The following is an 11,449-nucleotide window of genomic DNA, read 5'->3' as shown; positions in this document are numbered from 1 at the left end:
TTCCAGAGGTCCAGAATCACTTGACTCTCCCCCCACTCCAGCTGAATCCTGCACTTGTTTCAATCATGTCTCTTCATTGCCCCTCACCCCACATCACTCCACTATGTGCTCAGTCTGACCTCTCTTTGCCAACACCTTTTGGCATAACACTTTAATTACATTTTTCCTGCTTTCCAGAATCACATGTACTTTCTTCTCCAAGCTTCTTGTGAGTTTTTGTCATGTAATGATTTAATTGTAGTAACTATATTAATTAAAAATTAATTGTAATGTAGTGATTTAATGTAAGTAAAAAACTGGTAGTGTGCCTTGACAACTTTAGTGCCTTGTCAGTGTGCTGTGAACTGAAAAAGACTGAAAATGGCTGAATGCCATTTTGATATAGGAAGCTCTGCAACCAGACCTTTCTATGAAGTAGGGTTGTAATAGTTAACGTCAGAGCCTAATTCATGAGTTGGCTCAACACAATTCCAGCATTTGCAGTTATTTCTCAATATGCTAGGACTCCAGGTGGTGTCTCACCCACGCATTCATCAGCTCTAGACTATGGTGAGGGGATGTACAAGGTCCAATTCACTTTTGAACAAAAAAGAAACATGCTAATAATAAGCCATAGGGTCAAAAAAGCTTTGCTTTTGGAACTGTACAGTTAAATTCTTTTGCAATCTTATGCTTTGTCTTTTTTAAAAAGCATTTGATGGAATATATTTTATTCCTTTTTCAAACTTGAGTGGGTGGATCAGGTCCATTTTTAGCCTGGAAACAGAATTATGTCCTGAATATGTGAAGAAATTTTCATCACAATATTTGTGTCCAACAATATGTATTGTGCAAGACAAATAAAAATGTTGAAAGGTAGGTTAATCAATCCACACTCAATGTATATCCAGGGGTCATAATACTATCAAGAGAAACATACATACAATGTACTATAATAGGGTACATCTATTCACTACTGCATAATTTTATAGGCCTTAATCATGTCCCCCTTAATTGCCATGTTTCCCCAAGCTAAAAAGCCCCAAATGTACTTATAAGGAGAGGGTTCTAGCCCTCTAATTTTGGTTGCCCTCTTTTGCATCTTTTCTAGCTCTACAAAATTCTTCTTGAGGTATGGCGACCAGAACTGTAGCCAGTATTCCAAAGCAGCTGCACCATAGCTGGGACCTGCCCCAGATCTGATGACACCCCTCTGCAGACAAAGGAATTGTCATTCTGGTATATCATGTCTATGGTTCAAATACCAGTTGTGGGGGAGAAGAGTCAGAGCAGCCCACAGGATTGCTCAGGCTGCCTGGTCATTCTCTGGACTGTCGCCAGACAACATTTCCCCACAATGGTTAGCTCAAAAGCGAACAGGAAATGGACTCTTAGTGGGTCTGTCTTCTCTCAGCTGTGTGAGGAGCCTCTTGTGTTTCCTTTTGCAGAAGGCAAGAAGCTGAGGAAGGGAAATGAACAGCTAGGCAGGATTCTAGTTTCCAACGCTGGGGATGGTAAAAACAGTCCCATGTATGCAAGAGACTTGTCTGGCCATATTCCAAAGATAATTGAAGCAGCTGGGATTATCACAACTTGCTCTACAGCAGGGGTCTCCAAACCCCGGCCAGAAGCGGCCTGCAGTAAGCCTCTTTCCGGCCTGTGGCCAACCTCTTGTCCCCTGAAAGCCTCTGGCCCACTCAACTGAACATGACCAGAACTGTGCTCTGATTGTGCCTGGAGGGTGTTCTGAGGGCCAGAGAGGTTGAATGAATGAGCCCATTCATTCATTTATTCTCTCATCTAAATTCCATCTCTAATTTATTTAAATTTCATATTTAAATTTTTTTCCGGCCCTCAACACCACACCAGATATTTGATGCGGCCCTCTGGCCAAAAAGTTTGGAGACCCCTGCTCTACAGGATCCCTTCTTCCCCTTTGACTGCAGGTTTGTATTTGAGCTAAATATTAGTTTGGAGAACTGAAACAAATGAACAAGGTGAGTGCAATTGTCTATAATTTGTCTAACATGCAATGGGTAGCGCAATCATAACTTGCGTTGGAATAGGCAGGCTGGCAGGCCTGTGCTGTATCCAGTGCAAGTTTGGGGCTGGCTGAGGCTTGACCTGAGGCAAGGGGAAAAAATTCCCCTTACCCTGGGGAGAGCTGCAGTGGCTCCAATGGGTCTACTCAGATCTGCGCCACCTGAAGAGGTGGTGCAGATCCAAGCAGAACAGAGAAGCCAGGAGCACCTCTGTGCTGCCCAGGAAAGGGGCTAGAATCTGACATAACTGCTGAATCCTGGCCCTGCTGCCCACCCTCCCTCCTACCCCAAAACGCCTCCCTGCGGGGGCCGAGTTTGGCTGGTGTGAACTTACCAGGTGCAGAGGCTGAATTTGCCCTCCAAGGGCCAGTGTGCATCCCTGTGTAGCCCAGCCCACTCACATGGAGGCGCAAACATGCTTTCTGGCACGCTTGCAATCCTCCCAGGCCGGCGCAAGGGACTTGTGCTAGTCAAGCACATCCTTAGAGTTGCATTGCTTCTCCTTTCTTTGATGAAAAAGTCTTTGCCCTTCAGCCAATAAGGATGGGGCCACCACTTTGGCACCACCGACTGCAAACTAAAACGCAAACAGGGCTGGTGTCATGTTGCAAGGGACCCTTGGCAAGCTACCTTCCATTGGTCCTGTTATACATGGTAGGTCCCAAGAGAAGAATTCTGCCACCATCACAGACAGGCTATGGGGACTGAGGTGGTCTCAACGAGCAACAATGTGTCCTTTCAATGGCCCTCAGGGCCACTCCAGCCCATATGGTGACTTTCTGTGAATTAGAAAAAGGCACCCCTTCCTCAGGTAAAATGTTTTTAAAGTTAATATATTTATTACTCCATAACAGCACCTCCTTTCATACTCCAAGCTGCATACTAGGTAAAGGACAAGGCTGTACTGGGACACACAACCTTTGGGCTCCATAGGTGTCCATCTCACACTTGCCAGCACTGGCACTACCTGTGCTGTCGGCCTTGTGAAAATGTTGGCTGGAATGAGGTCCTAGAAAACAACCAGCGTCATCAGTCCTCTTCAGTCCCAGTGGTCGCTCCTCAGTGTGTCTGTGCTGAAGCTGGCATGCACCTGGGCACCTGCCCATCTCATTCTAGTGACAGTGTGAGGGCAGAGGGAATGAGAGGCAGTGGGTGAGCATGTTTCCAGCCAGAGGGGAATGTGGCACCCTTGTAAATACGCAACTTGCAGACCCATATGAAGCAGCACTGCCTGGACTCCGGGTAGCTGCCCAAAGATGCTGACACCTGCCATCAGCCCTGTTCAAACTGCTGGTCTGAATGAACTCTTTATTACTTGGTTTTTAGGTCACCTTCAGCAGGCTCTGATTTCAGACTTTTCTTCTGAGGCTGCAATCCTAACCACACTTTCCTGAGAGTAAACCCTATTGAACAAAATATAACTTACTTCTGAGAAGACCTGGTTAGGATTGTGCCCTGAATCTCTTCCCTCTACAGTCTGGAAGTTCTAGGCTGGTTCTGCCCCTCAGCTGTGGCCCTGCTTTACTGAATCTCTCATTGTCCCTAGAGTTTAATCTCTGATAGAACCTCACACATTTCTTAATGTTCATTTTTTTCCCTGTTAAGCTGAACTTTTAAAGTAGCAACTGAAATCTCAGCAAATAACCAGCTGATTTGTTAAGTGTAATCGGGGCTGTATAACACTCTCCAGTTAAAAGTATATGGGCAATTGCTTGCTTAACTGTGATATACCAGAAAGGTAGCACAAGACTTTCTGGGCTTTCAGTGCTCTATTGCCTCAGGATTAGCAAAACCAGATAAATTATTGAAATTAGAGTTACAGAATTGTTTTATTTAAAAGGTGACATGGTTATTTGCTTAATTGGCATGATTTAGCTCAGTTATAAGATTGAGGATTTTTTTCCCCCTTGTCATCTGAATTTTAATTACCTTGGTGCAGAGTTTCATTTTATTTAAATGAATCATCATCATGATTAGAAACTTAAAGAAAGAAAGCTGAGATTCTCATGTAAACTAAACAACCACATTTGCTCCTGCAGAATCATAGCATGTGCACAACTCTGAACAGAACCTCTGCACAGCCTTTTCCATTAAGCATTAAAGTATAACCACTGTCAAGTGAAAAGAAGTGACCCATTAAAAACACTCTTCTTACATACATATATCTTATGACTATAGAATAAACTGTATATATTTGGGGCTGCAGGCTTAGCACTCATTTCATCCAATGGGAAAGAAAAAAAATAATTTCAGTATATTGGCTCTTTTTAGTGTCCTGACAACTGGATTGTATCCAAAGAAAGTAATGATAGGTAGCACTGGGCTGCCTATCTCCCCCAGTGCAAATGCAACTGCGGCAATGGAATGCTGCTGCATCCCATGGGAGAGTTTCATGTCCCAGAGGACTCCTTGAGGTAAGAGAACATTTGTTCCCTTGCCCTGGGGCAAGCCTCTGCTGCCCCAGTGGATCTACTCGGACTTGCACCAGCTACTTTACAGGTCCAAGGTCAAGTGGACTCAAGTCAGGGGATAGGATATTGGTGGCAACACTACCACTGATACCATCCTTTCCTGGCCTCAACCCACTCCCTCCTCTCTCCAGTCCTCTGCCTCATCCTTCCCCATTTTGACTTACCAGCATGGGACCAGTTTGGGGGCCACTGGTACATGAACTTGTCTGCTGCTGTGGTGGCAGCCAGGCTGCACTGTATAGCATATCACCTTTTGCAACAACCACAAAGCATGCTGTGGCACTGGAATATGAGTTTTAGCAACGCAGTGGGCCATTGGGATTGGGCCCTAAGTCCACTGAAATTAATGGGTTTTGAATTGCTCATAATTAACTTGTCACATTAATTTCAGTGGTGCTTAGTCATATATAACTCTCAGTGGTGTTGCTAGCAGGTGTGGGGGGGTACTGGCCACACTGTGTGTGTGTGTAATGGAAATGTGCAAGATCCCTTGAGGAGATAGGGTGTAGTGTCAACAGTGGCCACTTGCTCTGGCAGGCAAGCATAGGGTTAATCCAAGGGCTCTAACTAGTAGTGGGCATGCTGCACAGCTGCAGCCACTAGGCAGTGATTTTCAACCTTTTTCATCGCAGGGCACACTGACAAGGCCCCACAGGTTTTTGACAATTGATGAGGCACACCATGCCGCCAGTGGGGGTTCACATCTCCCATTGGCCCTATTAATAATTGACCTTCCCCAAATTCCTGTGGCACACCAGTTGAAAATGGCTGCACTAGAGTCTACCAGGTCATTAAGGGATAAAAGCAGCATCTGATGAAGGAAGAGTTTGGTGAGTAGCAGAAGGAAGAAAGCTTGAGGAACTGAACTGATGGATTAATGGACTGAGGAACTAATGGCTGATGACTACTAGAACTGCTGATGGACTAACTGACTGAGGGAAAGATGAGTGAACAGACTTTGGAGACTGCTGGTGTTACCAAAAAGGACTGTTTTGTATAAGGGAATAATTATACTGCCCTTATTGGAAACTTCAGGACCATAGGCTGGACAACAAGACGGCGTAATGCAGAGAAATTCCCTTTTAGCTTAAGGAGGAGACTGAAAGAAAGAACTTTTAATAAAAGATTATATTTTTATTACAGAAACACAAGGGTAAACATAATGCACATGAAAAATGATGAATCTTGGTCCTAGTACTTGCATCTAGTGTACCTAGCTTTATGGTGGTTGCATGTGAAAAATATTTGCTGCATCCGAGGAAATTAGAAAGGGAATGGTTGTAGGGAAGGATTTTAGGGGTCCCTGGTTTGCCAAACCCAGTTGCTAACTAAAGATGGGGAGAGAAGGGGAGAAAAAAAGGGGGAAGAAAGGAGAAAGTCCCAGACGCGACATAGTTACCTGACTTGTAGAGCAGTTGGGGGGGGAGAGTCCTGTGGCAGACCCTCTGACACGGAGGGAAAGCCAGAGAGAGAGCATGTGGGCAGAAGCCCTCTCTTAAAAGGGGTTTTGTCCAGACCTGGAGCTGACCTGGATGTGACCTAGAGCTGACCTGGATGTGCTTGCTTACTACACACAGTGGGGTACTTGGAATATGTAAAACATTGAAAGGATTATCAGCAAAATTCAATAGGGTCAAATGGCTGTCTTCCTAGCTGGGGGAACTTACACAATACAGTAACCCAGGAAAGCAGTTCAAATTTGCATAGAGTACTTAAGCAGTGATTGAGTTAAAACAATACAATGAATAGGAGACACTTAAACAATGATTTACTATGCCAGACTTCTTCCTAGAGAGGTGGAGGTTGTATCAGCTTGTGACTTGACCAGAGTTTTTGGAAACGTGTGCTGGGAGATGTTTTTGGAAACGTGGCCTGCATGATGTTTTAGTAACATAACCAGATATAAAATCACAACTAAGGAAAAAGGGGATTTTCATGTGACACTGGGGACACTGGAGATTGGTGTGTGGCTGCTACTCCCAAGACCTGCTGAGGTCCAAGTTGTTGCTGCAGTGGCTGGAGAAGTTGCTGGTAGAAGAGGGGAGGAAGGAAGACCTCTGTAGGTTGAATAGGTGAGCTACCCTGGTGGTGGGGTCAGTAGTGCTGCATTGCAGAACTGGGGCCATTGTTGGGGAACAAAGGGGAGCTAATTAGCTTAAAGTGAGCATAGGTTCTCTAAGCAAAACTTGGACTGGGGATCTTGCAAAATGGGGTGACACCACTACTGGCCAAAACTGTTGAAATCTTGGTATTTTTGAATAATACAATTGTGTTATGTATCATATGATGTGGAATTTCTGGCAGAATGTAATTAATCAAACCATGTTAAAATATCTCTATTCTATGAAACATTATAGCCAAAAAATGAAACCACAACTGCCTTATGTAACAAAGTGGATTTTCTTAACTCAAAACAATAAGACTGATTGTTCCAAGAGCCAATGAGGTGCTGTTATGACATAGCAGGGAACCAATAAGAAGTTAGTATGAGTTGGTTCTCATTTCCATGTATCACAGTTAACACTAGAATTCTTATTCAGTTGTGTGAATATCATCAAATTGGCCAGTGGGGTTTTTTGTTGGTTACTGATTTGTTGGATGACCTGTACTATTATATATCTTTTAAAATTCTTAAACTTAATAGGGGTTACACCAACCGTAGTGATGCCACTGCATTTAGGTTGTGTGTATGATATTGTAATCTATTCAGTTTGGTCTGGTACGGAATTACATGATTTAAAGATGCAATTTTAATGATGAAGCAATGATGTGGGGGAGGGGCGATGATGCATCACCACACCATCACACTCCACACACTGCATGGGAGGAGGCCCATCATGGGGGTGAAATGCTGGCCTCCCACACCAGGTGACACAAACCCTAGCAATGCCATGGCTCTGATCCAAATAATGGTTGAATTAAAATAGGATATGCTAACTTTAAACATGTGTTTTAGCTATAACAATGACTACGCATGTATGTTTTCAGTGATCCTAATTACAAAGGTTTAAGCAAGTGTTTTTGTATTTATTTGTTGAAGGGCATTGGTAAGATGGGCCCTGCAGAGATGGCTTGAATACACACAAAGAGATGTGATTACATCTGTTAGTTAATGTGGAAGCCAATCTTATTAATTGTAGATTTACAGAGGCCCATTTTATTAGATGTAATCCATAGCTTATGTTGACAATTGATTTTCAATGTAGGACAATGAAATTTATTATCTGTAATTTGATAAGGATAATGAAATTGACTTTATAAAGGCTGCTGCCATAAATGGTTGTGCCTGTGGAAAAACTTGCATAAAACTGAAGTAACAGTGGAAATGCGGAAAAGCGATGGCTGTTTTCATTACATTTAATAGTTTCTGAGCTTTTCTGGCTGACCTTGATCTTGCAGGCTTATGTACTGTAGTTCCTATTAAAGCTTGCGTTTGAGAGATGGCTGAACCTTTTTTTACTTCTTAAGAGGCAATCCTTTTCATAAAAAACAGAGTTTGCCATGTACTCTGCTGTGCAAAGTGTATAAGGGAAAGGAATTATACATTTATCTGAGAGAAATTTTTTGAGGGATCCGTTTTGCTTGCTGGATCATTTTTCAATCCAATATATTTTTGTAGGATGTCGGTATACACACTGGACTAGTAGTGCCTCTTATAAAATGAATCTGATGCTTGTGAAAATGAAAGGCTTGGTTTACTGGGCTGGTTAAACCTTGCGAAATATCATTGGTTCCATTTTATATCTCCTGCATGTTAAACACTGACTGTTTTTATATCATGAGACTGGTCTGATTGACTGTTTTGTTGGGAACAGAAAATTGCAAATGATGCCGCCTGTGGAAAATTTCTGAAGCAAAACAATATCACAGATATTAAGCTGTGATAGACTGAGATTGGAACCATGTCCCATTGCAGTCTACTGTCCTTTGCTCTAAGATAAAAATCACACTGAGTTTGTTTTCAGGAATGGGACAACAAAAATGCAGGAAAGCAAGGGCTGTGGCATTTGGGGATGAGGGGGGATGACGACTTGTCATCAGGTTGACTATACAGTCTAATCAATAAACTTGGAGCACTGGTGTTCCTAGAGGGGTGGCCAAATGCTAAGTTTTTTCAGGTGCCGTGATGCCTGTGTAAAGCGCTCCCTCCCCCTTGCCTTCAGAGTCAGTCATGGCTGCAAAGGCCTTTGCTTTCACATTTGCTTCACACATTTGCCTCCCCTCCAGGTACACCAGTGACCTGGAGTCCCAGGAGCACAGTACTACTTGAACCCACAAAGTCAAAAAAGGCAGAGGGGAATGATCAGAGAAAGTGAGCATACAGCATTTTTGGGTGGTGGAGTGGAACTGGAAATTTGTCAGTGTGAGGTGCCAGAGAAGGGTATCAAAGCAGCGTTTCCAGTAGCCAGGCCCAATTGCTAGAAACCTTGAGCCATTAGAGCAGCTCTCAGGCAAAGTGAGGTACTGGTCTTACCTTTACTGCACTGTAGTAAAAGTTGCCAGAGAGGTTTCTACTGCTTGGCAGCCAAGCTAGATCAGGTGCTCTAAGGAAGCAGTACAGTAGTGTTAAGGCTTGGTTGGGTTTCTGTAACCATAACTTAAGTCTTTGTTCCTCAGCCTGACAGAAGCTGTACTGTTGCCATGAATAGTCACAGTAGACTCTTGATGACCCACTCTATCCTACCTGACTGTATCTTCTGGAAATTGACCTCAGCCAAGTCCCGACTATGCCTCTGGCCCCTTGGATTCTGTTCTGCTTGCACTGACCTTGACCTTACCCATTTGGATCACACCCTTGATTATAGACCCCTTCTGAGGCCTGACCATCAATTGTGATACATACATTGATGATCCATCCTCATTGGCAATCTTTCCAATGTGGCCCACACTCGCTCCATGTTTTTTGGTCTAGTGCGACTGTTGTCCAGTGCGGTAGTCCCTGTTTAAATGATCTGGAAAAGGTATCTGGCCAGCAAGTAGCTGGTCATCCACAGGTTCTTTTGACATGGTATGGGATCCAGTGTGTGATTCTGGTGCTCCATCGGTCGTCTATTTGGTGGATGACATGTCCTGCCCATCTGTGCTTTGCAGAAGCCATGTACTTGAGCGGGTCGCAGATCTTGAATTCTTGCCGGAGGTCTTGGCTTCTGAGACCATGTTGCCATTGCTTTTGGTGGTTCATCCCGAGGAGGCATCTTTCAAGTGCCCGGTGGGTAGTTCGCATGGCAGTAACTGCGGTCTTGTTATCAGCCCATGTTTCTGTGGCATAGCAAAAAGCAGGAAGTACTATGGAGTCAAACAGGTAGGCTCTCAGCTGCGGATCCTGGTTCTGACTGGTGATGTCTCGATCCCATGGCAGCCCACGCAGCTTTCCTTCGTCTTCTTGTTGGCATCCTTCAGTCTCAAAAGACTATGGTATCGTGCTCTGAATAGTGTTCTGGAACAGAGTGTCCTCTCCAGTGCGCGAAGCCTGGGTAAAGTAGATATGGAAGATTGACTGTTACCCATGCAGCAAATCCCCCCTCTCCACATCGCTGAAATGGTCCAATGGAAAGGCAGAAGCCAATACAGTTGGTTCCAGCGACGTTGCAGGAGTTGCCAGAACGTGACTGTGTTCAGCTATGAACTGCCTCAGGGACTCCGGCTCTGGATTTTGCCTTGAGGTTGACTCCTGAAGCCTTTTCCATAACTGGATGTAGCCACAAGGCAGTGGAGGTTTGGGATCAGAGTTTTCCTTCTCCCAGATGAGCTGCCTTCCCAGGCTAACGAGTCCCATCTACCCGGTGGCTGTGTACAGCCAAACAGAGGGCCTATTCTTATCCCCAGCCCTCAGGGGCTCCTTATCTCCTTCATCTCCTTATCTCAATTGTTAGATCGTTGGCCATGTTCACTTCACGTCCCAAGTAGATGTAGCTGTCAACTTTAGACAGGGTGGCACCACAGAGTTGCACATTGCCATTGTCGCTCCATTGGTTGGTCATCATCTGAGTTTTCTTCATGTCCATCTCCAAGCCAATAGCTTTGCCTACTTTATTCAGCTCATTCAGCATCTTGTTCATCTCCATTGTATTGCTGCTGATAAGCACAATTGTGATAGCTGAGAGTTAAAAACAAGGGTCAAGTCAATTACTGAAGTGAAAAGAGTAAAGTAGGAAATTCAAGGGAACACTTGAGATGAATTTCAGATGTCACCATCGGTAGGAAGCCTGATCTAAGAACGGGAGTTGATAGATCAAGGTGGTAGGAAGCAGCTCTGAGTTTAGAACAACTTGACAACTTCCACAATTTTGGGGGAGGAGAGCATAAGTTCAGGATCACTTTTGGACTGACAAATCCTTTTGACGGGTGGGAGAGGCACTGGTTTTCCTGTTGCTTGAGAAGGGCAACAATATTTAGCAAGAGGACTGCAAGCTATAGAGAGTACAAAGCATAGTAGCAATGGACAGTGTACTTTGAGTTGGATATGAACAACAGTACATTTACAGGAAAAATCAGTCTACTTATTTAAACTATAGCACATAATGGTTGTATACAAATGAAATCACTACCTCATTTTAACCCATTTTTGCTGACCCACAAGTGTGCACATTTGGTCTCTGTTACATATATGCAGCATTGGGCAGAAATGGCTTAAGGCTATGTATTTTTTTCAATTATAATAAGAATTGTAACTAATGATCAGGTTATATGGCTGTTGTGTGTGTATATATAAAGTTTCATTAGAATAAAGTCAGGGTACCAAATAAAGGAAACAGTGTAAAAAGAGATACAGATAAAAGGAACATTTCAAATTGTAGAACATTTGAAAATGTGACAGAAAGATGTATATTGAAAGAATATGTGGTACTGATTTATCTGTGAGACTTCCATGTGACTTATCTGTGTGAGGCTATGGATTTTTGAGAATGGTAAAATACCTGTACTTTCATAAAGTGGTATCTTTTGAAATATAGTTCT

The sequence above is a fragment of the Tiliqua scincoides genome, chromosome 3, assembly GCF_035046505.1.
Source record: "Tiliqua scincoides isolate rTilSci1 chromosome 3, rTilSci1.hap2, whole genome shotgun sequence".
Taxonomy (NCBI): Eukaryota; Metazoa; Chordata; class Lepidosauria; order Squamata; family Scincidae; genus Tiliqua; species Tiliqua scincoides.
The sequence above is the reverse complement of the archived record's forward strand: the minus strand, read 5'-3'. Positions refer to the sequence as shown.